General features: G+C 46.2%; 1 long non-coding RNA gene across 2 annotated transcripts; it reads left to right on the top strand.

The window, feature by feature from the left end:
* Positions 1-1,939: 1,939 nt before the first annotated feature.
* Positions 1,940-27,501, top strand: LOC132383232 (uncharacterized). Of its 2 annotated transcripts, XR_009508575.1 has the most exons (4): positions 1,940-2,350; positions 9,494-9,819; positions 22,672-22,771; positions 27,206-27,501. It is a non-coding gene; the product is annotated as an uncharacterized LOC132383232 (long non-coding RNA). The 2 variants fall into 2 exon arrangements; XR_009508576.1 differs by lacking the exon at positions 22,672-22,771.
* Positions 27,502-27,720: the final 219 nt, after the last annotated feature.

Here is a 27,720-nt window from a genome sequence, read left to right as displayed (position 1 = left end):
ATGTTTCTGATGTGGGTTCATTTACTTCTGCAATGCTTGATCTCAGGAGAAGGTTGTGAGTTCAGTCGGAGACTTGAGCATACAAAGGTTGGCAAATCTTCCAGTCTTAACCCTAACCCACAAGAAAAGCAAGCCGGTGTCCTGTGCAGCAAGGCTTCAGAGGGCATTGGTCAGACTGCACTTGTACTGTGGTGACACACACAAAATGTCAGTGGAACGCAGCAGGCCAGGCAGCATCTATAGGGAGAAGCACTGTCGACGTTTCGGGCTGAGACCCTTCGTCAGGACAGACAACACACACAAAATGCTGGTGGAACACAGCAGGCCAGCCAGCATCTATAGGGAGAAGCACTGTCGACGTTTCGGGCTGAGACCCTTCGTCAGGACAGACAACACACACAAAATGCTGGTGGAACACAGCAGGCCAGGCAGCATCTATAGGGAGAAGCGCTGTCGACGTTTCGGGCCGAGACCCTTCTTGAATTTCCAGTATCTGCAGATTTCCTCGTGTTTGTAATATGGTGAGCAGTTTTGGGTCACTTATCTAAGAAAGGATATGCTGACGTTGGAGAGGATCTGGAGAAGATTCATGAGACTGATCACAGGAACTAAAGCATTAACATAGAGCATGAGCAGTGTTTGATGGCTCTGGGCCTATACTCACTGGAATTTAGAAGAACGAGGGGAGGAATCTAATGGAAACCTATCAAACATTGATAGGCCTAAACAGAGTAGATGTGGAGAGGACATTTCCACTAGTGGTCTCCCAGTCTAGGACTAGAGAGCACAGCCTGAGAATACTAGGACGTCCCTTTAGAACAGAGATGAGGCAGAATATCTTTGGCCAGACGGTGGTGAATCTACGGAATTCATTGCCACAGATGGCTGTGGAGGCCAAGACAATGGACATATTTAAAGCAGAGATTGGCAGATTCTTGATTTGTAACAACATTAGAGGGGATTTGTAACAACTACAGGGAGAGGGATAATAAATCAGCCATGAATGAATGGTAGTGCATAATCAATGGGCCAAATTGCCTAAGTCTGCTCTTACTTCAAATTGTCTTATTTCCAATGATCCAACAGGAACTGCACAGCACTACTTCAAGTCAAGTCAAGTCAAGTCACATTTACTGTCATTTCACCATAACTGCTGGTACAGTGCATAGTGAAAATGAGACAATGGTTTACATGACACAGTACAAAAACTAAACTGAACTACGTAATTAAAAAAAACACAGAGAAAGCTATACTAGACTACAGACCTACACAGGACTGCATAAAGTGCACAAAAAACAGTGCAGGCATCACAATAAATAATAAACAGGACAGTAGGGCAAATTAGCCGCTGTTTCTCCAAGATTATGAAGGTGGCCTCAATGCAGAAAGCATTCTGTTAGTTTGGGAGGTAACTTGGGGCGTCCAGAGCTTGTAAAGGGCTCTCGGAGTATCATGTGTAGTTCTGATCACCCCAGTACAGGGAAGTTGTGGAGACGTTGGAGTGTGTGCAGACCAGGCTGGCCAGGATGCGACCCAGATCAGAGGGTATGTGCAACAAGGGGAGGTCGGACAAACTTGGGTCGCTTGGATCAGAGGCTGAGGGGGGACCTAAGAGAGGTGTAGTTATGGCAGGCAGACAGAATCAGCTCCCAGGGCAGCAATGTAAAATCCCGGAGCGCGTGCATTTAGAGTGAGGGGGGGGGAGTTTAAAGGAGATTAGCAGGTTCTGGAAAAGGTTGCCAAAGATAGTGGAGAAAGCAGCTATACTGGCGGCATTTAAGAAGGCTTCAGACACATAAACACACGGAGAATGAAGGGATTTGGATTACGTGCAGTCAGAAAAGATTTAGTTTAATTTGGCATCATGTTCAGTATTAATACTGTGAGCCCAAGGACCTTTATCTGTGTTGTACTGTTCTATGTTCTAGTGATACAAATCTCTTGTACTTTCTACCAAAGTTTTAATCTACTGTCCAGCAACAGCGATTCAGCAGTCTGGATTACCTTCTCCCAAACCTGGAGGTACAAAGAGCCGAAATGCAGTGACCTGATGAAACCAGCTCACGCAAGACAGATTGCATTATGCAGCCCTGTGCTTTCTGGACCACAGTGACATCACTTCGATAGAGCGGGGAACAGTGGGAATGCGTGAGGATTCACAGTCTCAGGGTGGGATGCAGAAAGCAGTACTGGGAGTTTATACGAGGAAATCTGCAGATGCTGGAAATTCAAACAACAACACACACAAAATGCTGGTGGAACGCGGCAGGCCCGGCAGCACCTATAGGGAGAAGCGCTGTCGACGTTTCAGACCAAGACCCTTCGTCAGGACTAACCGAAAGGAAAGATAGTAAGAAATTTGAAAGTAGTGGGGGGAGGAGGAAATGCGAAATGATAGGAGAAGACCGGAGGGGGTGGGATGAAGCTAAGAGCTGGAAAGGTGATTGACGAAAGTGATACAGAGCTGGAGAAGGGAAAGGATCATGGGACGGGAGGCCTCAGGAGAAAGAAAGGAGGTGGGGGGCGAAACACCAGAGGGAGATGGAGAACAGGCAAACAACTAAATATGTCAGGGATGGGGTAAGAAGGGGAGGAGGGACATTAACGGAAGTTAGAGAAATCAATGTTCATGCCATCAGGTTGGAGGCTACCCAGCCAGTATATAAGGTGTTGTTCCTCCAACCTGAGTTTGGATTAATTTTGACAATAGAGGAGGCCGTGGATAGTTTATCTCTGCTTTATTCCGTTTAATTCCAGGGGCATGCTTGTTAGTGAACAGGCTGGTATTCTCTGGCTGAACTAGGAATTATGGGAAAGGCTGATCCCATGTTTGCCAATAATTTGACTCAGCAAGTACCTGAGTGTTCATTGAATCATGCCGATTAAGCCCTCAGCCCTCATTAATGTACTCCGGCATTCCAGGAGTGCGGTCGACAGCTCACCCCAGCATTCCTAGTGTCAGTGCAACTTACTGCTCTTGTTTTAAAATACCTCTGTGGTGTGTGTGTTTGGTAGAGTTATGATGAGATGTTCCAGTTCATTTGTTGTTACAACTTAGCTCAGGTTGTACAGTGGTTTGCCTGGGTGTTTGTGGGCCACCCTGTCTGAATGAACACCTCCCCCATCGGTCTGTGACTGAGGGGGTTCTCACCGAACGATGGCGCTGTCTGTTATTGTGCCTGCTGCAATAAAAACAGTAGTTGTGCTAAACGAGCTTCTTGCCTCTGTCATTATGGACCGAGTGCTCACCACATCGGTGTCAGGGGTGCGATTAGAAGTTGATGCTGAAAGTAAAGAACTATGACATCAGATAGAGTGCCTTAAAACCTGGGGGATAAGTCAAGGGTCTGAGTAGTCCATGAAACACCCTGGTTTCCTTGTCTGGGTAAGTCTAGGAAAGACACTCTCAAGTCCCGTCAGACTCGTGAGATTAAGGCGGCTCATCCCCGGTTTGTGTGGATGATGTGTGATATGCTAACCTGTTACAAATTAGTGACATGAATTAACAGACAGTACACTGCTTGCGATTAAAGGAATTATATTTATGAATCTTAACTAAAAGAGTTATTAAAGAATAGCAAAAAGAAAAGGGCCCATTCTATTGAAACAGTCAAATGTCCACAAGTTGGAGCTCATCTTGAACTTCCCTGTCACTCACTCACTGGGCCCTCAGTCAACATGAACACCTACACCACCTTCCTAACGTCACTCGAACCACGGGTCTCCCACCGGATCGTATGCTACAACCGGTTCTCCCCGGTGTCTCCTCTCTTCATCTCCCGACGAACAGAAAAAAAACCAAGACCAAGCTTATTGTCCCTCAGCAAGAAAACCTCCAGCTAACTGGACGTCACACACTCCACATCATCTCTCATCTTCAACAGGCCGAAAGCAGAACATTGCTGTTAAATGAAATACCTACAGCATAACAGTAGAGATGTGAACAAGCGCATTACATAGGCATCCGCCGTGCCCCAGGCCGGGCTCCTGATAAAGAGATGCCAACCTGGAGGAAGAATCTGGGAACTGAACATTGCGTCTTCACCAGGGAACCCCGATGGGGTGTGAACACCCGGGCTCCCCAGCCTAGGGCACCCGTCTCCATTGTGGACCACGCCAGGAACACAAGCTGCCACGGCCGTGGGAGGACAGACCGCGGCAGACACCACCAACACCGCTGGAGAAAGAGGAGAGCTGCTGGGACCCACAAGGTTCAGCCTGAAGTTCCCCAGATACAACTTACCTGGCACAAGTCAAGGTTGCTGTGTGGCACAATGGGTGGAGCCCGACCGAAATGCCAGTGCACCTTCCCCGGGTGCAGGAAGGAGGCCTAACGCCAGCTGAGCAGCGTGATTACAGGCCCTCGTAGCAGCTCTGGAGTGGCGTTTCGAGGAAGCAGAGGCCATTGGAGGAAGCAGCGAGGGGAGGACTGGACAACAGGTGGCGCCGTGCAGGAGGAAGCAGATTTCCACCATAGCGCTTGGCATGGCTAACCTGTCCCCTCCACACCCCCGTGGCCTAGGAAGAGTTTGCCCACCTTTGTGCAGGCACTGATGCCAGAGCACCTTCAGCAGCATGCTCGCCTGTCATCACCAGCATCGCTAGCTGAGGCGGAGAGGGCAGGGGGAACTTCAGCCTCCCGAGGTTCCAGCATGCTGTGAGCTTGGGCTTGTGGCACCGAGGTGGAGGAGCCCGTGAGACAGGTCCAGTCACTCCCATTCCGGCCTCACTGCGTGCCGTGGAGTGATCTCCGCTACCAGTGTGGTGAGGCAGGCCATGGGACCTGGGGCTGCCCCGCACCAGCACCACACCACAGCACGTCAAGCCATCGGGAAACACCGGGCAGGCAGCTCTGCCTGAGACCCTCGAAGAGCGGAGCCGGGGCAACTGGCAGTGGCGGCCCTTCAGGTGGCAGTCGGCAGTGAGGCGGACCTCCTGCTGGGCAGCAAGCAGGAAAGTGACACCCGGGGGAGGGGGCGGCTGAGCAGAGTTCCCTGCCCTATACAGGTTGGATGATTTGGCAGATAAATGCATGGCTGAGAAGCTGGTGCAGGGGGCAGGGCTTCAGGCTCTTGAATCATTGGGATCTTTTCTGGGGGAGGTATGACCTCTTCAAAAGTGATGTGCTGCACCTGGTCCCACTGGGGACCAATATTCTTGCGGGCAGGTTTGTTAGAGCTGTTGGGGAAGGGTTAAACTAGTTTGGCAGCAGGAAGTCAAAGCTAAAGTAAAAGCAAAAGAGAGGGCATACAACAAAGCAAAAAAAAATTATTAGGAGGGAAAAGATGAAATATGAAAGCAAGCTAGCAAATAACATCAAAGTGGATAGTAAAAGCTTTTTCAAATATGTAAAAAGTAAGAGAGAAGACAGTGGATATAGGACCGCTAGAAGATGAGGCCGGAGAAATAATAATGGGGGACAAGCAGACAGCAGATGAACTAAGTGAGTGATTTGCAACAGTCTTCACTGTGGAAGACACAAGCAATGTGCCAGATGTTGAGGGGTGTGAGGGAAGAGAATTAAGTGCAGTTACTATAACAAAGGAGAAAGGCCTAGACAGAGTAAATGTGGAAAGGATATTTCCCATGTTGGGGGAGTCTAGGACCAGAGGACACAGCCTCAGGATAGAGAGGCATCCATTGCGGAGAAATTTCTTCAGCCAGAGGGTGATGAATCTGTATTACCACAGGCAGCTGTGGAGGCCGGGTCATTGGGTGTATTTAAGGCTGAGATTGCCAGGTTCTAGAGTAGACACAATGTCAAAGGTTATGGGGTGAAGGCCAGGGAGTGGGCTGAGGAGGGGATAAAACCGATCAGCCATGATTGAATGGTGAGGCAGACTTGATGGGCCAAATGGCCCAATTCTGCTCTGTCTTATGGTCTTAGATGCAAGAACAAAAGCCTTTACTCTCAGTGAAGCAGGCTGGAGGTGAGTGACGGGTTGCTGTTCCAGCGATGGCGACAGACATCTCCAGCAGCTGGGGACCCCCGGGTACTCCATGCCATGATGGTGCACGGGCTGGGGGGGGGGGTAGGTTGGTCCATTCAGGGTTGAAAAGACGTTGGGCAAGCTGCACCAAGGTTTCTGTTGGTCTGGGTGCAGGCGGGACGTGGAACTGTCCGTGCGCTGTTGTGATTTTTACACGGGCCGCCAGTGCAGCAGTACCCGGTGGGGGCTCCAGCGGAGGTGGACATCCTGGGCCTCTTGCTGGGAACCGTTACACTCTCGTGACCGTGGTCTACTTCTCAGAGTGGCCAGACCAGAGCGCTCCCTCCACCGCTGAGAGAGTCGAGGAGTCCGTCTGCTGTTTCAGTGCCCCTGAGGAACTCTGCAGAGACCAGAGTGCAAGTCTGAGGCGCAGGTGTTTGGTGAGGTCTGCAGACGGCTGGGAATCACCAAAACACGACCCCCCCCCCCCCTCAGCCGCAAAGCGAAGGGCTGGCAGAGCGTTTTAACCCACAGCTCATCCTCGTCAGCCTGTACCAGTGTGATGGGGATCACCACCTACCTATACCTAGTATCGGGGCAGTTCAGGACAGCACCGGGGTATGCTCATGTTTGGGCAGGAACGCGCAGGCGGGGTGGGTCTGGTGTTCCCCCCGCCCCCACACCCTGAGCCAGAGCTGCCCGGGTAGGACGGGTTGGGGTACCTGCGGGCTGTTCATGATGAGGCTTGGCAGAAGCTAAGCACAACTGGCAGCTGCCAAAAATGCGCTCAGGATGCCCGCAGGATGTTACTGTGGGGTCTGAATGTGGGTGTACCGGCCCACCCAGATGAAGGGACTATCGCCTCAGCTTGGAAGCCGCTGGAAGGGGCCGGGGAGGTGCCCGGCCACATCTCTGCCGCGGGGTACCAGCAGCCGCTGCCTGAGGAGCGAAAGGCAGTCGTGCTGCTCCGGGACCTGCCGGCACCCTATCGGACCTTGGCCGAGGCTGAGGGAAGAAAGTAAACCTCCAGGTGCCCTGCCTCTCCTGGAGTGGCTACAGACACCCCTGCGTGCCCCGGGGGATGGCATCAACCTCCACTGGGACTGCTGGACTTTGTCGTGGACTCTGGGGTTGCCAGAGACCTCTGACCCCTCAGCATGGTGGACAGCTCGCCCCAGTATTCCCAGTGGCCAGCGCTACTTATTGTTCTTGTTGTAATAAGATGGTCAAGTTCATTTATTGCTACATTTTAGCTGGGTTATACAGCCTGAGTGTCTGTAGGCCATTCCGAGTGTAATTGAGGTGTGTAATAATTGCCCCCCCTGTGACTGAGTTTGTTTTCTCTGAGCTTCTGTGTTGTTGAGCTTGTTACAATAAAATGATCAGCTGAGATAAGTCTTTCTCGTCTATCATCATGGACCAAATGCTGGCCGCAATATCCTTCAGTGTATTACACTGATAAACACCCTGAGGTGTGAGATGTAGATTATTTCAGAGGGATAAATAGGATGGGGATTGAAAATCTGACTGAGTGGTGCCATAACCACAACCTCTTACCCAATGTCAGCTGATTATTGATTTCAGGAGGAAACCAGAGGTCCACGAGCCAGTCCTCATTGGATGATCGGATTTAAATTCCTTGGTGATATTATTTAGGGGACCTGTTCTGGGCCCAGTTATTTAGGGGACCTGTTCTGGGCCCAGTACATCAGTGCAATTACGAGGAAATCATGGCAGTGCCTCTACTTCCTTAGGAGTTTGTGAAGATTCTGTTTGACATCTAAACTGACAAACTTCTATAGACGTGGGGTGGAGAGTATATTGACTGGCTGCATCACAGCCTGGTATGGAAACACCAATGCCCTACAAAAAGTAGTGTGCACAGCCCAGTCCATCACAGGAAAAGCCCTCCCAACTACGGGGCACATCTACATGAAACTTTAGCACAAGAAAGCAGCATCCATCACCAGGGAACCCCTCCACCCAGGCCATGCTCTCTTCTCGTTGCTGGCATCAGGAAGCAGGTACAGGAGCCTCAGGACCCACACACCAGGTTCAGGAACCATTACTATTCCTCGACCATCAGGCTCCTGAACCAAAGAGGATAGCTTCACTCAACTTCACCTGCTCAATCATTGAAATGTTCCAACAACAAATGGACTCACTTTCAAGGACTCTTCATCTCATGTTCTCAATATTTATTCCTTATTTATGTATTATTACACTGGACAGAAAATTTTTCTGAAAGTCTTCACTCAGAGGGTTGTTAGAGTGTTGAGCGAGCTGCTGGCAGAAGTGGTGCATGCAGGTTCGATTTCAACATTTAAAAGAAGTTTGGATAGGTACATGGATGGGAGGGTGTATGGAGGGCTATATAGGTCGATGGAAGGTTAAATGGTTTGTCATAGACCAGATGGGCTGAATGGACTGATTCTGTGACTTTATATTGCTTCCTCAGAATTATTTTTGTTTATTCTAGACAGCTTGAAGCTGAACACAAATATATGTTCAGACTGCCTGTATCATGTAGGAATTTGGAGAAACAAGAAATTAAGCTTTATTGAATATAATGCACTTAATTATCGAATGGTGCTGATGTAGTTCTACAGAAAATGAATCTTTAGTGACATGCTGAACTTTATGGTTTTGTGTGCATGAAGCATGTTGTCAAACAGTTGCTGGCAGTTTGGTGCTTTGTACTTGCCAATAAAAATTTTCGGCAGTATACGTGAATGCCTTCCATGCAATTTTCTCCTGTCTCACTCGAAGTTCTTCATGTTGCCTGTCATTGATTTGCCTGTTTGATTTGAGAATTTTGGCATCAGTTATTCTGGGAAACATCTGTCTCAAATATCAAAATCCTTCATGGAAAACTGCGCCTGGTGACAGCAAATTCCATCCTTGCAGACTTGAACTCGATAGTTACACTTTTGCATTTGACAAACCCAAGTCTCTGACCAGGTCATTAAACTCAGATTGAGATATCAGATGAGGCTCACTCAACATAAAGCATTAAAAATCTGTGTTAGTATCAGTGTTGTTTTCTGTTCCTGATTCATGCATCATGGCGTCTTCCTCAGTCTCCTCCAGACTCCATGCCTCTGGTAGCTTCAGATAGAAGTAGCAACCTATCTCAAGTTCCTTCTGCTTCACCATATCATTGGGCCAGTGAACTACGTTAACTTCCGATTACCTCTGACCAAGCTCTAACATCGACAGTGCCTAGTGTGTGCAACAAGTGTGAGTAGTCCAGGCTCCGTCTTGGTCACCAGATTTATACCCAAAGTAGAGCTGATGGGTTTTGTTAATAAGAGGAGACAGGCTCTGTCTTTGAGATTTAAGTGTATACTCACCACAAATATAATAGAAAGTATTGTGGCTGTTGCAACATTAGCACGGCATCTTGCTCCTGCAAATACTCTGGAAAATACAATTACTTTATTCAAATAAATTCACACGAAGATCACAATAGGAGAACGATGGCACGTAATGGCGACTCCTGTGCTTGCTTCTTCGGAAACAGCTCTATTTCCATCTTTAATATCTCTATTTTTCCCTTTCAGGGTTCTTTTGAAGACCCTGACCTGGAGGCACACGCTGACTTCGGTTGTTTCTGAGAGTGGGATCCACTCTTGGGATCTCACAACTGGCCACTATTAGATACGACAAGGACGCGGCGTAGAAGACTAGCACGCCTTCAAGGTTCCAGGATTTCGTGGCTCCGGAGGTGGGCGGGCTGGAGGGTGGTGTCTCCGCAGGGAATCCGTGTGTTATGGGAGATGGAAGATCAGAAGCAGTGATCTGGCTGCTGGCCGTGTGCCCAGAGACCCGAGTTCTTCGAGCAGAGCTCGGAAGAAATGACGCAACAGACTTTTAACACCATCAATCAGTGAGTTGTTCTGTTATGTCACCCCTCTCGCTGTGAAACTCGGACACCTCTTTCTCCCTTGACCTGACTTGGTGAGGGATACATCAGTGTCACAATAAATGATGAGGGGTATATCAGGGTCACAGTGAATGGTGAGGGGTATATCAGGGTCACAGTGAATGGTGTGGGGTATATCAGGGTCTCAGTGAATGGTGAGGGGTATATCAGGGTCACAGTGAATGGTGAGGGGTATATCAGGGTCTCAGTGAATGGTGTGGGGTATATCAGGGTCACAGTGAATGGTGAGGGGTATATCAGTGTCACAATAAATGGTGAGGGGTATATCAGGGTCACAGTGAATGGTGAGGGGTATATCAGGGTCACAGTGAATGATGAGGGGTATATCAGGGTCACAGTGAATGGTGAGGGGTATATCAGGGTCACAGTGAATGGTGTGGGGTATATCAGGGTCTCAGTGAATGGTGAGGGGTATATCAGGGTCACAGTGAATGGTGAGGGGTATATCAGGGTCTCAGTGAATGGTGTGGGGTATATCAGGGTCACAGTGAATGGTGAGGGGTATATCAGTGTCACAATAAATGGTGAGGGGTATATCAGGGTCACAGTGAATGGTGAGGGGTATATCAGAGTCACAGTGAATGGTGAGGGGTATATCAGTGTCACAATAAATGGTGAGGGGTATATCAGGGTCACAGTGAATGGTGAGGGGTATATCAGGGTCACAGTGAATGGTGAGGGGTATATCAGTGTCACAATAAATGGAGAGGGGTATATCAGGGTCACAGTGAATGGTGAGGGGTATATCAGGGTCACAGTGAATGGTGAGGGGTATATCAGTGTCACAATAAATGGTGAGGGGTATATCAGGGTCACAGTGAATGGTGAGGGGTATATCAGGGTCACAGTGAATGGTGAGGGGTATATCAGTGTCACAATAAATGGAGAGGGGTATATCAGGGTCACAGTGAATGGTGAGGAGTATATCAGTGTCACAATAAATGGTGAGGGGTATATCAGGGTCACAGTGAATGGTGAGGGGTATATCAGGGTCACAGTGAATGGTGAGGGGTATATCAGGGTCACAGTGAATGGTGTGGGGTATATCAGGGTCACAGTGAATGGTGAGGGGTATATCAGGGTCACAGTGAATGGTGTGGGGTATATCAGGGTCACAGTGAATGGTGAGGGGTATATCAGGGTCACAGTGAATGGTGAGGGGTATATCAGGGTCACAGTGAATGGTGTGGGGTATATCAGGGTCACAGTGAATGGTGAGGGGTATATCAGGGTCACAGTGAATGGTGAGGGGTATATCAGGCTCACAGTGAATGGTGTGGGGTATATCAGGGTCACAGTGAATGGTGTGGGGTATATCAGGGTCACAGTGAATGGTGAGGGGTATATCAGGGTCACAGTGAATGGTGAGGGGTATATCAGGCTCACAGTGAATGGTGTGGGGTATATCAGGGTCACAGTGAATGGTGAGGGGTATATCAGGGTCACAGTGAATGGTGAGGGGTATATCAGGGTCACAGTGAATGGTGTGGGGTATATCAGGGTCACAGTGAATGGTGAGGGGTATATCAGGGTCACAGTGAATGGTGAGGGGTATATCAGGGTCACAGTGAATGGTTTGGTCAAGTCAAGTCAAGTCACTTTTTATTGTCATTTCGACCATAACTGCTGGTACAGTACACAGTGAAAACGAGACGTTTTTCAGGACCATGGTGCTACATGAACAATACAAAAACTACACTGAAGAGGAGACTACACTACACGAGAGGAGTAATAGATTAAAAGTATTATATATGAATGCACGAAGTATAAGAAATAAAGTGGATGAGCTTGAGGCTCAGTTAGAAAATGGCAAGTATGATGTTGTAGGAATAACAGATACATGGCTGCAAGAGGACCAGGGCTGGGAAACGAATATTCAAGGGTATATGTCCTATCGAAAGGACAGACAGGTGGGCAGAGGGGGTGTGGTGGCTCTGCTGGTGAGGAATGAAATTCAGTCCCTTGCGAGGGGTGACATAGAATCAGTATGGATAGAACTGAGAAATTGTAAGGGCAAAAAGACCCTAATGGGAGCTTTCTACTGGCCCCCAAATAGTAGCCAGGATATAGGGTGCAAGTTGAATCAAGAGCTAAAATTAGCATGTCGCAAAGGTAATACTACGGTTGTAATGGGGGATTTCAACATGCAGGTAGACTGGGAGAATCAGAATGGTACTGGACCCCAAGAAAGGGAGTTTGTGGAGTGCCTCCGAGATGGATTCTTAGAAGAGCTTGTACTGGAGCCTACCAGGGAGAAGGCAATTCTGGATCTCGTATTATGTAATGAACCGGAGGGGAACTCAAGGTAAAGGAGCCATTAGGAGGTAGTGACCATAATATGATAAGTTTTAATCTACAATTTGAGAAGGAGAAGGGAAAATCGGATGTGTGAGTATCACAGTTGGACATAGGGGACCATGGAGCCATGAGGGATGAACTAGCCAAAGTTGACTGGAAGGATACTCTCGCAGGGATGACAGTGGAACAACAATGGAAGGTATTTCTGGGAATAATACAGAAGGTGCAGGATCAGTTCATTCCAAAGAGGAAGAAAGATTCTGAGGGGAGTAAGGGGTGACCGTGACTGACAAGGGAAGTCAAGGACAGTATAAAAATAAAAGAGAAGAAGTATAACAGCAAAGATGAGCGGGAAGCCAGAGGATTGGGAAACTTTTAAAGAACAACAGAAGATTACTAAAAAGGCAATACAGGGAGAAAAGATGAGGTACGAAGGTAAGCTAGCCAAGAATATAAAGGAGGATAGTAAAAGCTTCTTTAGGTATGTGAAGAGGAAAAAATTAGTTAAGACCAAAGTTAGGCCCTTGAAGGCAGAAACAGGTGAATTTATTATGGGGAACAAGGAAATGGCAGAGGAGTTGAACAGGTACTTTGGATCTGTCTTCACTAGGGAGGACACAGACAATCTCCCAGATGTAATAGTGGCCAGAGGACCTAGGGTAATGGAGGAACTGAAGGAAATTCACATTAGGCAGAAAATGGTGTGGGGAAGACTGATGGGACTGAAGGCCAATAAATGCCCAGGGCCTGATGGTCTGCATCCCAGGGTACTTGAGGAGGTGGCTCTAGAAATCGTGGAAGAATTGGTAATCATTTTCCAGTGTTCTATAGATTCAGGATCAGTTCCTGAGGATTGGAGGGTAGCTAATGTTATCCTATTCTTTAAGAAAGGAGGGAGAGAGAAAATGGAATTATAGACCAGTTAGCTTGACATCAGTGGTGGGGAAGATGCTGGAGTCAATTATAAAAGATGAAATAACGGCACATTTGGATAACAGTAACAGGATCGGTCCAAGTCAGCATTCATTTACGAAGGGGAAATCATGATTGACCAATCTTCAGGAATTTTTTGAGGATGTAACCATGAAAATGGACAAGGGAGAGCCAGTGGATGTAATGTACCTGGACTTTCAGAATGCATTTGATAAGGTCCCACATAGGAGATTAGTGGGCAAAATTAGAGCACATGGTATTGGGAGTAGGGTACTCACATGGATAGAAAATTGGTTGGCAGACAGGAAACAAAGAGTAGGGATTAACGGGTCCTTTTCGGAATGGCAGGCAGTGATTTGTGGGGTACTGCAAGGCTCGGTGCTGGGACTGCAGCTATTTACAATATACATTAATGAATTAGATGAAGGGATTAAAAGTAACATTAGCAAATTTGCAGATGACACAAAGCTGGGTAGTAGTGTGAAATATGAGGAGGATGTTATGAGAATGCAGGTGACTTGGACAGGTTAGGTGAGTGGGCAAATACATGGCAGATGCAGTTTAATGTGGATGATTGTGAGGTTATCCACTTTGGTGGCAAGAACAGGAAGGCAGATTACTATCTGAATGGTGTCAAGTTAGGAAAAGGGGAAGTACAACGAGATCTAGGTGTCCTTGTTCATCAGTCACTGAAAGTAAGCATGCAGGTACAGCAGGCAGTGAAGAAAGCTAATGGCATGTTGGCCTTCATAACAAGGGGAGTTGAGTATAGGAGCAAAGAAGTCCTTCTGCAGCTGTACAGGGCCCTGGTGAAACCACACCTGTAGTATTGTGTTCAGTTTTGGTCTCCAAATTTGAGGAAGGCCATTCTTGCTATTGAGGGAGTGCAGTGTAGGTTCACAAGGTTAATTCCCAGGATGGCGGAACTGTCATATGTTCAAAGATTGGAGCAACTGGGCTTGTATACACTGGAATTTAGAAGGATCTGATCAGAGGGGATCTGATTGAGACGTATAAGATTATTAAGGGATTGGACACACTAGAGGCAGGAAAAATGTTCCCGATGTTGGGGGAGTCCAGAACCAAAGGCCACAGTTTAAGAATAAGGGGTAGGCCATTTAGAACAGAGTTGAGGAAAAACTTTTTCACCCAGAGAGTTGTGGATCTGTGGAATGCTCTGCCTCAGAAGGCAGTGGAGGCCAATTCTCTGGATGCTTTCAAGAAAGAGTTAGGTAGAGCTCTTAAAGATAGCGGAGTGAAGGGATATGGGGAGAAGGCAGGAAAGGGGTAATGATTGTGGATGATCAGCCATGATCACATTGAATGGCGGTGCTGGCTCGAAGGGCAGAATGGCCTACTCCTGCACCTATTGTCTATTGAACTGCATAAACCGACACAAAAACTACACTAGACTACAGACCTACCCAGAACTGCATAAAGTACACAAAACAGTGCAGGCATTGCAATAAATAATAAACAAGACAATAGGCACCACAGAGGTCAGTAGGTTGGTAGTCTGATGGCTTGGGGGAAAATCTGTTACATAAGTAAACAGCTGAATGGCGTCATCCAGGATTCCAACCATTTCTGTACTCCTGTCAAGTATTTCATGGTGCAATTTAATGTCCATCGGAGAGCAGAATGGACGGGAGAGCCGGCCAGCTAGGACTTGCCTTTTTCCTGGCACGGACTCCTGCCCGCTCGCCCGCGGACTCCTGCCGTTACAGTTACAGGGTGTTACAGTGAATGGTGAGGGGTATATCAGTGTTACAATGAATGGTGAGGGGTATATCAGGGTGGTACTGAATGGTGAGGGGTATATCAGTGTTACAATGAATGGTGAGGGGTATATCAGTGTTACAATGAATGGTGAGGGGTATATCAGGGTGGTACTGAATGGTGAGGGGTATATCTGGGTGTAAACAGTGAATGATGAGGGGTATATCAGGATGTTACAGTGAATGCTGAGGGGTATATCAGTGTAACAGTGAATGATGAGGGTATATCAGTGTTACAGTGATTTGTGATGGTATATCAGGGTGTTACAGTGAATGGTGAGGGGTATATCAGCGTTACAGTGAACGGTGAGGGGTATATCAGTGTTACAGTGAATTTTGAGGGGTATATCAGGTTGTTACAGTGAATGGTGAGGGGGATATCAGGGTGTAAACAGTGATCGGGTATATTTGGGTCATTGTGAATGGTGACGATTAGATTAGGATTGGTCAGAGTTATGGTACTTGCTGAGTCAAAGAATTGGCGAATAGTTTCGTAGTAAGAACATCCCAATACGATCAGCAGTTTCCAAGATTCCTGTGGCTCACCCTGAACACTGGCACTCTTCCACTTGCCTGCTCCTTCTCGGTTTATACTGCTCCAGAATGAATCAAGGTTCACCTGAGGTTCTTCAGCAATGTCGAGAGAAGCTCTGAACTTTGTCTGACTTTGGGTGCTTGATCTGTCCTGGGACCTGCACGTACCTGTCAGTGCCCCCACAACGAAGACACAACAGAGCCTCTGCTTTTAGAAGTTGGTTTCAATTCAGCATTGTGTGGGGAATCCTGACTGGCTGCATCATTCCCTTGCCGTGTCCAGAAACGGGAAAGCCTGCAGAAAGTGCTGGATGCAGCCAGTTCATCACAGGAAAAATCCTCCACGCTCTTCAGTACTGCCACAAGAAAACGGCATCAGTCATCACAGACCCTGTCCCAGCACCCAGGCCACGCTCTCCTCTCACTACTACTATCAAGCAGGAGACACTGAAGCCCTTTGTCTCCCTCCATTTGGGTCAGGAATAGATATTACCCTAAAACCATCGGGCTGCTGTAGATAACCTCACTCACCTCACCTTTGAACTGATTCTGCGACCTATGGACTCAATTTCAAGGACCCTTTGGGCTCGTGCTCCCAGTATATTTTTATTCATACAGCTTTTCTCCTTTTGCACTTTGGTCACTTTTGTCTTTGTCCATGTCCGATATTTTTCATAAATTATATTATATTTTTTCTGTAAATGCCTGCAAGAAAGTTAATCTCAGGATAGTATATGGTGATGTAAATTCACTTTGAACTTTGAACATTTAACGTGAAATAGCTGACCAGCAACTGGGCAGGAAAGCTTCGTTTCTGCTCCTATCTGTTTCATCCATGGCAGTTTTTAACTCCTCGAAGGGTGTCAGGACTATGCCTGCTTTGAGCGGGTTTCGCTCGCTGCCTTGAGAAAGCTTGGGGTTTGTGGGGAAGTTGGGGAGGAGTGGCAGGACAGGTGGGACGCAGCGATTTGAGGTATGGGGTTCTTGGAGTGTCTGACGCTGGTTTAGCAGGAGAGGAGTGCTGTGGGAAGGAGGGGGAGTGGGAGGAGTGAGTGTTCGTTATGACGTGCCACTGAGAAAGTTTTCTGGTGCATCACGAATACAGGTTTTTGTTTGAGTCAGGTCGCATTGGCAATACAGTGAGGTACAGGTACAACGAAAAGCTTGCTTTGCAGTAACATCACGGGCACGTAGATACAGATAGCATGCAGAGCGTAAATCATGCAGAGCAGTGAAGATAGAAGGCATTAGAGTGCATCAAAACAGATCGGGCAAAAACAAACCTATCAGAGACAACTCCATGGCGGTGCGATAGGTGGTCTGTAGTGTTCCGTTGCTGAGGCGGGGTTGTACAGGTCAGTTCAGGAACACGATGGTGGTAGGGCAGTTGCTGTTCCTGAACCTGAAGGTGAGGGATTTCAGGCTTCTGTCCCTCCTGCCCAAAGGCAGCAGCAAGAAGAGGGCATAATGGGGATGCTTGATGCTGCCTTCTTGATACAGCATTGTGTAGGTGTCCTGAATTCAGTGAGAGTGTCATGGAATCGGCTATAGATGCACACACTGATATATATACATACACACAGAGATATTTTATATACACTTTCAATGGCCATTTTATTCTGAACCTCCTGTACCTAATAAAGTTACTGTTACCATCCTGTTGGCTTGAACCAATCTGCCCATTCTCCTCTGACCTCTCTCATTAACAAGCCCTTTTCTCCCACAGAGCTGCCACCCATCGAATCATTAACCAGGACTTGATAGAGAGCTGAAGAAGAGCTAACAGCGTAACAGGCTCTTCGGCCCACTGAGTCCATACTGACCACCCGGCACCCATTAACACTAACCCTACCCTAACCTACTTTATTTACCTCACAGCTCATTAGCTAAGCCCGACCCCCAGATTCACCACCCCCACAGAGATGAGGTTTATTGGTGTTGGATTAATATTGTCACATGTACCAAGATACGGCTTGTATTGTATACTGTTTATGCGCAGAGCTTTGAGCTAGCTAGAATAAAGTGAAACAATAGCAATGGGTTTTCTCTGGGTGCTCCAGTTCCCTCCCACATTGTGTGTTAGTGGGTTAACTGGGCAGCACAGGCTCAATGGGTTCAAAAGCCCTGTTACCTAGCTCAATCTCTAAACAAAGCAAAAAGAAAATCAAACAGTAAAAGCTGGTGAGAAAGTGCGGTGCGGGTAAAAAACAAAGTTCAAAGGTTGAAACAAGGTAGATTATGAGACCAAAGTCCATCTCATCATCAGGACTAACGAGAGCAGGTAGAAGCTGTCCATCAGCCTGGCGGGGCATGATTTTGTATCTTCTGCCTGATGGAAGAGGGGAGAAGAAGGAACGTCCGGGGTGGGTGGGGTGAAATTTACACCTTGTACAGCACAGTCATTGCGGGCCGAAGGGCCCGTTCACGTGCTGTACTGTTCTATGCTCTAAAGCGGTCTAAGACGCAGAACCCAATTGTGTGATTGACAGGAGAAAAGCTAAATATTGCAGAAAGGTATGGATGGTCTGGTCAACTGAATGGAAAAGAGGCAAATGGAATTTGATGCAGAGAAGTGTTTAGAGACACGCCATCAGGGAAGGGAATACATACAGTGATTACATTGGTTAATGAGGGCAAATGTTTATTTCAGACAACTCTTAAAGAACAAAAACCAAATTGAGAAAATAGCCAGGATTCCCTTTGTTAATTTGGGACCCTCTGCCACCTAACTGGGGCAGGAGACTTGCATCAGTCGCGTGCACTTCCTTGGCCGTTAGACACTGCACCATGCTTAGAGGGATCCGTTTTCAAATAGCATCAGTTGTGCATGTTTGTGTTTAAAAAGCAGTGATTTTTGTCACTGATAGTTGGCAAGAAATAAGCAGTAAGACAATTCAGAACTGTTTTGCTCACCAGGGTTTCAAGCATTCAGGCTTGGAGATGCTGGAAACAGCCGGGAGTGAAAATTAGACAATTTCACTACTTCAACAAGTTAGGAGTTACGAAGCTTTTGACAGTCATCTTGAATGCTATAATGAAAATGAAGATTTGGAGGATGCAATCGTCTAAAGCATTGTATGAAGGCAGTCCATTATCTGGACTCGGTGTTTGCGCTGGTTTTGTTCATTTACTGTCAATCAAAAGAACACAGCAGATGAATTCCTCCGTCGTTAACTAGAATGCACAGTTTTATAGGACTGTAGAGGTATTGGTAATGTTCCAATTTATTGAAGTACCATTGAAACCATTGAAATACATGGTTTGTTATTCAGTTAAACATTAGTTTGTCTTTTTTACACCTTTTAACTGTTTCCATGAAACTTCATCTAATTGGAACAGCCACTTAATTGGGCCAAAATAGACTGGTCTTGAATTAACCAGAACCCACTCTATACAATAGCCAGCAGGATATTAAATGGTGTGGTGAAACGGAAGTATCTTTATTTAGTAGTCATTTTATGTCTTTGCACTAACCTGCTGCCACAAAACTGCAAATTTCACACCATAAAGACGGTGATAATACACATGGCTCAGATTTAATGTATCAATAAATTCCTTAAAGGGAACATGGGATGCTATCCTTTGTTATCCAAGAGACACAGAACATTTGAGCAGGGCAGTCAAATGGAAAGGTGGCTGATCTCTTAGTGACTGGTGACTGAGGAGACGAGGATGTCCCCAGGATGGGAGAATTGTAGCCCTGAGGAAAAATTAGACAGGCCTGAGTTATTTTCTTCGGAGCAGAAGAGAAACTTAATTCAGGTGTATAAAATTATGAGGGGCCTGAGACAGTGAATAGGTCGGGTCTTTTTCCCTTAACTGAGCAGCTCAAAAGTAAGTGGTAATGGATTAAAATTAAAGGGGAAGGGATTAGAGAAGAGAAAAAAGATCCACATGGAGGGTGCTGAGGTTCAGTACTCGCTGCCTGAACAGGTGGTGGAAATAGGAACCCTCAACAGTACTCCTTTAAAGATACGATTGAAGAATAGCTTAGATTGTTATATGTACATCAAGACATACAGTGAAGTGTGTTGTTTGCATCAACGACCAGCATGGGGCCCCAGGCTTCCAGTGACAACAGAACATGGCCACAACTCATTAACCTTAACTCGTATAGCTTTGGAATGTGGGAGGAAACCAGAGCACCCAGAGGAAACCCACATGGTCACGGGGAAAGTGCACACCCCTTGCAGACTGCAGCAGGAATTGAAACCCAGTGACTCTGGAAAGCATTACGCTAACTACCTCACCAAGTATACTTGAAGATCCATGACCTACAGGACTAAGAGCCCGGAGCTGGAAGGTGCAATTAGGCTGCTAAGTTCGTTCTCTACTGCTGGGATACACAGAATGCTCCTCTGTATGACTAATTTTCTACGATTCAGGTGCTCTGAACAAACATAAAAGAAAAAAAAATAAACGTGACGCCGAGGGGATTATTGTTTATTTTCCTCTCTTTCATGTTGTTCGAACATCCTCAAGATGTGGAAGTTATTTCTCGTTCCAGTGAGCTGAATTTCCACAGGCCCACAACTCACAAAGCCCACTGAACGCCAGCACGGGTAGTGAGAATCAGGAAAATAAATAAACGCACAGCATAGGATTACACATCATTAGCGGGAGTTCAAAGCCGTAACCCGACTTATGAGTTTCGGTCATTTTGCTGCAACTTGGATTTTGATATTTTTCTTGGCAACTCTCGAGGCTCCCTGTTACATCAGAGGTTCTGAGTCACCTTCTTCGTTGTTAGTCTGGAGTCACGTCCCTGTTGCCTTATAGCTACAGAAACATGATGTTTGGCCGCTTTCCAAATCTGGTGTCCCTGGCCACTCTTCATAGAGAGCGTGCCTGGATATCAAGTAAAACCTGATATAGTGGTGCCTTGGGTAACCTGCCTCGGCTGACCACCGGATGCAAACACAGGGGAGTTCCCCACTGCTGTTAACACCTTACAGAGATTCATAAAGTCATGAGGGGCATAATCAAGATGAATAGCCAAACTAGAGGGCAAGGGTTTAAGTGAGAGGAGCAAATTTAAAAGAGGCTGGAGGGGGAAGCTCTTTCACACAGAGGGTAGTGAGTATATGGGACGAGCTGCCAGAGGGAGTGGTGAAGGTGGGTATAATTATAACTTTTTAAAGGCATTTGGGCAGATACATGGTGAGAAAGTTTCAGAGTGATATGGCCAAATGCAAGAAAACAGGACTAGCTCAGTTCAGCAGCTAGGTCAGCACAGTCAAGTTGGGCTGAACGTCTGGTCGAAGCTGTAGGGCTCTTCGACTCTAATGACGTGCAGACAAATTGGCTCTTACAGCTCCACCCATTTGGTACAGAAGCGTCCCTCACTCCACAGATGTCGCAGTTATGTTTTTATACAGAGAGTGGTGGGCACGGAGCACCCTGGTGGTAGAGGCAGATACATTAGGGACATTTAAGAAACTCTTAGATAGGCACATGGATGATAGAAAGATACAGGGAAGCATTAGTGTATGTTAAAAAGCTGGCACAACATTGTGGTCCAAAGGGACTGTAGTGTTCTATGTTCTATATTCTTCTATTCCTATCCCTCCCTCTTGTATCATTTAGGTTTCTTTTTCACACATCAGTGGTTCCAGAAATAGTGAGATCCTTACATACTTCGTACCTCCAAATCCCACAATTTGTCCATCCCAGTTAGAATCTTATTCGTCCTTCCAAGGATATCCCAGCTCACCTGGGTCTGCATTTCCCACTTGAGCAGATTTATTAATGCCCCCAAACCTTCTTTTGCAGTCATCATCTGTATTAACTACAGTGCACCAATACCCCTACTTGATATCATCAACCTGGTGCCCAATTTTACTTCCAATTCCGAAGTCCATCTTTATTGCAAATAATGACAATGATCATTGCTCCCCATTCAATGAGGACCTGCTCTTTCCAAAAGGGGCCAATGTTTAACCCCCACCAGTGTTTGACTTTTTGTAGATATGTTGTTAACCATTCTGCAACTTACACACTGACTCTTCGTTATGAGTTTGCAAAATGCAGTTGAAGACACTTAAAAATGCTAATAACTACATCTACTAAACTGCCTTTCTCCTCTTATCAGAGTCACTGAAATGCTGTAAAATTTGTAGTTTTGCAGCATCAGTACTGTGCAGACATAGCAAGATGACTATAAGTTCCAAAATAAGAGAAAATAATTCAGCAAAGGTTTCTCAAATGTAACTTTCCCTTTCCCTACTCTCCTTCAAACCTGCAGAACCCAGATACTCTCCTATTACATAATCAAAATGTTACAGCTTAAATGAGACAAAACCATCTCATTCATCTTCAATGTAAAGTCAGTTTTCCTTGTCTTTCCCAAGAAGATTCAGTTTATCTTTTTATATGTAGGAACCACATTAACCCTCTGCATTTCATCTCATTCTCCACAGAATTTATTAGCATGCAGAGATCAGCTACCACCACTGTAACATTTTTTTTATATATCAGTGCATGTAATCGTCCAGGCCCTTGTTATCTTCCTCTGATTAATTGTTTTTAAATCATATCTCACTTTTCAGTCTTAAATGTCTTTATGTTCCTGATGTCATGTCCACTGTTACTTTGGGTGTATCAAACAAATGTAATTATTCATAACGTTTGCTATTCCACCATCATTATGGGATGTTATCCTTAAGCACCTCTTCTAGTTTTTACCTTTTAGATTCATCATGTTTAGTTTTGCATTTTCTGTTTGGCTTGCTATTAATTTCTTTTGGCTTTTTTCCTAATCCATCAGTTTTCCTAAAAGTCAGCCTCCTCCTTTGCTGACTCTTCACTCTGCATTCTGCCTTGTTTAAAATTTCACTCATCCATGTTGTATCCTTCCTTTTCAGTGGGAAGTATTTTCCCTGAACTCTGTGAATAAATGTTTCCCACTGTTAGCATTTCTCTTTGCCAGTGACATTTTCATATTTCACATCTTGGTTTTCCTATTAGCCTAAAATTACAACTAGCCGCATGTATCCAAACAACTCAGTTTGTTTTTTCAACCATCTAAACATCCTTTAATTACTAAACGTCATGCCATCTCTGGGGTTAAATTAGGTTAATACAAAAGGAGCATGAAAAGCTTTATTTGAGATGAATGTGATGACTTTGCTTCACATTGCTGCTGACACTGTCAAGCCGCTTTCAAGTAACAGCCTGAGCTTTGCAATAATTGCCTTTCCCCAAACAGTTCCTTATTCTGTAGTTTGTGAATTTCTTTTCTGCATGGTTTCAGCCTTATCAGACTGTGTCAAGAACAAGAAGTTTGACGAGCGGATCCCTCTTATCACACTGTAAATGAAAACCAACGAGATATCCGATGCTGAAAGTTTGAGGTAATAATTGAGAATGCTAAGAACAGTCAGCAGGTCAGGCAGAATCTGTGGAAAGAGACACAGAATCAATAGACCAAATCCAAAGACCCTTACTTTTCCACACAAAGATATAAATCAGAAACTCTGCTTCCACTGCCTTTTGGGGAAGAAATTTAAAAAAAAAACCATAGCCCTCTTAGATAAAATAAACATTTTGTCTTAAGTGAGTAGCCCTTTATTTTTAAACATTGATTTCTAGATCTAGATAGTCCCACATGAGGAAAAATCTTCACATCCTTCCTCAAGATTTTCTTATCTGTTTCAATCAAGTCCAGACAGGCAGTTCTAAGTCCCAGTGGATAAGTGCCTAGCTTGTCCAATCTTCCCCCATAAGGCACAAAACTATGTCCGTTAATGTTGAAATACAGAGCCAGATGGAGCAGGTTTCTAAGTCACTGCGTGTTGAGTTGTCTGTCTTCAGATGTGCGAGTACAAGTATTGCCTAGTGTTCTTAAACAAGCAAAGGTAGGGAGAAGGGCCATCCAAGCTTGCTTACCAGTCCCTGTATCAGGTGAGTACATGCTGAGACCTAACAGTGAACAACGGTGAATAGCCTTTGTAAAACCATTAGACCAGAAGCCCATAGGTGCAGAATTAGGCATTCGGCCCATTGAGTCTACTATACTATTCCATCATGCCTGAATTACAATCCCTCTCAGCCCCATCCTCCTGCCTTCTCCCATAACCTTGAAGCCCTTTCAAACTTCCAATCTCCACCTTAAATATGACCAATGGCCATGTGTGTGTACTAAGCTCCACAGGTTCACCACTCTCTGACTAAGGAAATCCCTCAATGGCATCCATGGATTCCAAGACTGTGCCCTCTGGTGCTGGACTCCCCCACTATGTAAACCATCCTCTCAGCATCCACTCTGTTTAAGCCTTCCAATATTCAGTAGTTTTCAAAGCGATCCCCCCATACCCCTCATTCTCCTAAGCTCCAGTGAGTAAAGGCCCAGGGCCGTCAACAATCCTTCACAGTATTGTGTAACTCTCTGGCACACACACACATATATATAGCTAAGGTGCCTAAGACCTCCCCACAGAGGTCCTGGAGCGGGCTAGCACCCACGGTGTCTACACCCTCCTACAGAAAGCCCAAGCCAGATGGTCTGGCCATATCGTCAGGATGTCTGACAGTCGACTACCAAAACAGCGGCTGTATGGAGAGCTGAGCCAGGGCAAGTGCTCAGTTGGAGGGCAGAAGAAACATTTCAAAGACTGCCTCAAAGTGTCCCTCAAAGACCTCAACATCAATCCCAGTAGCTGGGAATCGTTTGCTCTGGACCACCCAACCTGGTGGAGCAGGACCACTAAAGGAGCGTATGCAGCAGAAATCAGACGCACCGCAGAGGAAAAGCGTCTTGCGCAAGGCTCGAACTACCTCCACTTCCACTGCAGCACCTACCCTCATGTGTCCCACTTGTGGGCGAGCTTTCAGGTCCCGGATTGGCCTCACCAGTCACCTCCGGACCCACGGTCACAAACCCTCCACCCGACAGAAGTCGTGGTCATCTTCGACTCCGAAGGACGAACAACAGTAATTTTATGTATCGCACTGTACTGCTGCCACAAAAGAAAACAAATTTCACAACAGATGTGACTGACAATAAATATGGGACTCTATCGTGGACTGAGTTTGGGAAAGGGGCAGTGAGAAGGGAATCATGCTTGGGAAAAGGGGAAGGGAGCAGGAGGGACAAGAGAGACATTTTGTAATGATCAATAAACTAGTTGCTTGGAATCAAATGACTTGCCTGGTGTGTCAGGCTGGGTGTACCTGCCATCGCGCCACTCCACCTCTGCCACCTGTTCTACACCCTTCCCACGGCACTGCAGCCTCACCATTCCCAATATTCAATATAGGTTTCAAAGTACATTTAATGTCAGAGAAATGTATACATTATACATGCTGAAATTCTTTTTCTTCGCAAACATCAATGAAAACAGAGGAGTGCCCCAAAGAATGAATGACTGTTAAATGTTAGAACCCCAGCTCCTCCCACCCACACACAAGCAATGATAACCCCCCACCCCCACTAGCAAAAAAGCGTCAGCACCCCCCCCACCAAGCACTCAAGTTGCAGCAAAGCAACAATAAAGACACATATCTGCAGTAACCTAAAGGCTACTCATTCACACAGTAACTCAACATACCACAGGCTCCCTCTCCCCCTAAAAAAGGAAAAAGAGGTGTTCCTGTTTCACAGCGAGAGGGGAGACATAACAAAGCAGCTCGCTGATTTATGGTGTTAAAAGTCTGTTGCGTCACTTTTTCATGGCTTGCTCCTGCAAGACTTACAAACTCGCTCTCTGCTCCGCGTTGACAAATACAGTACTGTGCAGAAGTAGTGTGTCCCTAAGACTTTTGCACAGCGCTGTATGTTAATCCCTTCATTCCTGGGATTGTTCTCAGGAACTTACTCCAGACCCATCTTTTACGCCAGCACCTCCTTTCTAAGATGAGGGGCCCAAATCTGCTCACAACACTCAGGGTGAGGCCTCACCAGCACCTCAGCATCACATCCTTGCTCTTGTATTCGAGCCCTCTCAAAATGAATGCTAACATGGCATTTGTTCTTCCTCACCACAGACTCAAGCTGCAAGTTAATCTTGAGGGAATCCTACATGAGGAATTCCAAGTCCCCTCTACACCTCTGATTTCTGCTCATAAATGAAGGCAAAGCAGTTAAAACCTGAGACAAGACCATGAGGAAGATGCAGGAATGCGGAGCTGAGTTCAGGATCGAGGGTTAGGAGAGAATTGCCAATTCTGCTTTAATGTATTATGCATTTATCTAGTCAGTGACCACCTCCTGACTCATTGCCTCTGGATAATCCCTCCTGAAGATCAGCTTCAAAAGCGACAGCCCACCTTCTCGGGAAGGTATCCGTGGAAGGCACGGGACTCAGAGTTCTCTAGCAGTTTCTGATGCTGCGGGATGCAAGGTTGCGGCAAATTTTAAAAATAGACACTTTGTTCCAACTGGTCTGGGAAACTGCAAATTCTCAGAGTCAGGAGGTTACGTCGAAAGTGTCCAGAACCTTTGTACATGTCAGTTTCACACAGAGCTGAGATATATTCATCAGTGGCAGTCAACAGGGACTCATTAACCGGCAGAGCATTCAAATGGACAATGAAGATTCATTGTTTGCTGCAGTGTGCTATATTAAGAATTATTGAACTTTTATTAAACAATCAATGAATTATGTTATTAACCATGCTAATACAGAGTCGACTGCTCATTGTGCAAGTGCACAGAACCCTGCACAATAGCTGAAACGTGGAGATAGTTTGCCCACCAACTCTGGATAAGTGGGCAACACAGTCACCTCTACAGCCGAAGGTTTCTGGTTCAAGTCCTGGTTCAGCACTGGACCATAGGTTTGCAGACTACCTTCCAGTGCAATTGTGGGGGAGCACTGTGCCACGAACTACACTGGATCTTGCTGGGTAAAGATCCAGCAGGTTTTAGCGGTCAGTGAGGAAGACAACCAGAGCTTGCAGCGGGATCTGGACCGGCTTGAAGAGCGGGCTGAAAAATGGCAGATGGAATTGAATGCAGACAAGTGTGAGGTGTTACGCTTTGAGAAGACAGATCAGAATAGGACATGTACTGAGGAGAGCCCCACCACATAAGACCACATTCCAGCTACTTACAGGGACGGGATCTGGGAATACAGATCCATAATTACTTGAAAGTGATACATTATACATTGATGGGGTTGTTATCAAAAGAGTTTTTGGCACATTAGCCTTCAAAGATCAAAGTATGGAAAACAAGACTTGGATATGATGTTGAAGTTGTATAAGACATGGGTGAAGCCTAGTATGGAGTATTGTGGCCAGTTTTAGCCACATATTTATAGAAGAGATATCAAAAAGATTGAATGAATGCAGAGAAAATTTACAAGTATGTTGCTGGGACTTGAGGACCTGAGTTATAGAGAAAGGTTGAATAGGTTAGGACTTTATTCCTGGAGTATAGGAGATTGAGGGGAGAGTTGAGAGAGGGGTATAAAATTATGAAGGGTATGGATAGGGTAAATGCAAGCAGGATTTTTCCACTGAAGTTTGGTGAGACTAGAACAAGAGGTCATAGCTTAAGAGTGAAAGGTGAAATTTTAAGGGGAACTTGAGGGGAAACTTCTTCACTCAGAGGGGTGAGAGAATGTGGAACAAGCAGCCAGTGGAAATGGTGGACGCACGTTTGATTTCAGCGTTTGAGAGAAATTTGGATACATACGTGGAAGGAAGGGGTGTGGCGGGCTGTGGTCTGGGTATAGGTCGATGGGACTAAACAGATTAATGGTTCAGCATGGACTGGATGGGCCGAAGGGTATGCTTCTGTGCTGTAGATCAATGACTCTGGCTCTATCCCTCTGCCCTCCCAGATACCACGCATCAAACCGCGGACGTTCTAGCTCAGGTTCCAGTTTACAGCCCAGGATCAAGTGGTGATGGTGACCTACACTGTGAGCTGACCAAAGAAGCTGCCCACACCCTGGCATCAGACAATGGTGCTGTTGGGACACACCCTGGACTCGGGTGTTGAGGGTGCCTGTATCCTGGACTGAGGCAGTGCAGGTGCCCTGTGCCAGGATGAGATGGTGCCCTGTAATGGAGGCTTTGTTGGTGATGGTGCACCCTGGGCTCCTGTGATGATGGCGCCCTGTTTTGTGGACTTCATTTTTTTAACCAAAATAAACTTTAATCATCATTTTAAAAATTACAAGAGTAAACTATACAATGTGTTTTCATTCTTACATTTGTAGGCAATGTGTTCGATAGTGTTTGATTATATTTCCATAAAACCAATAGCACTTTGGCCCCCTCATGTAGTCCCTGGGCTGATTCACTACTACAATAATTGAGGGGCTTCCTCAGCTGGCCTGCCCCCACCCTCTCC

Source organism: Hypanus sabinus, chromosome 29 (assembly GCF_030144855.1).
Source record: "Hypanus sabinus isolate sHypSab1 chromosome 29, sHypSab1.hap1, whole genome shotgun sequence".
In the NCBI taxonomy this organism is placed as follows: Eukaryota; Metazoa; Chordata; class Chondrichthyes; order Myliobatiformes; family Dasyatidae; genus Hypanus; species Hypanus sabinus.
Note: the sequence above shows the minus strand (reverse complement) of the source record. Positions and strands in the feature narration are given on the sequence as shown.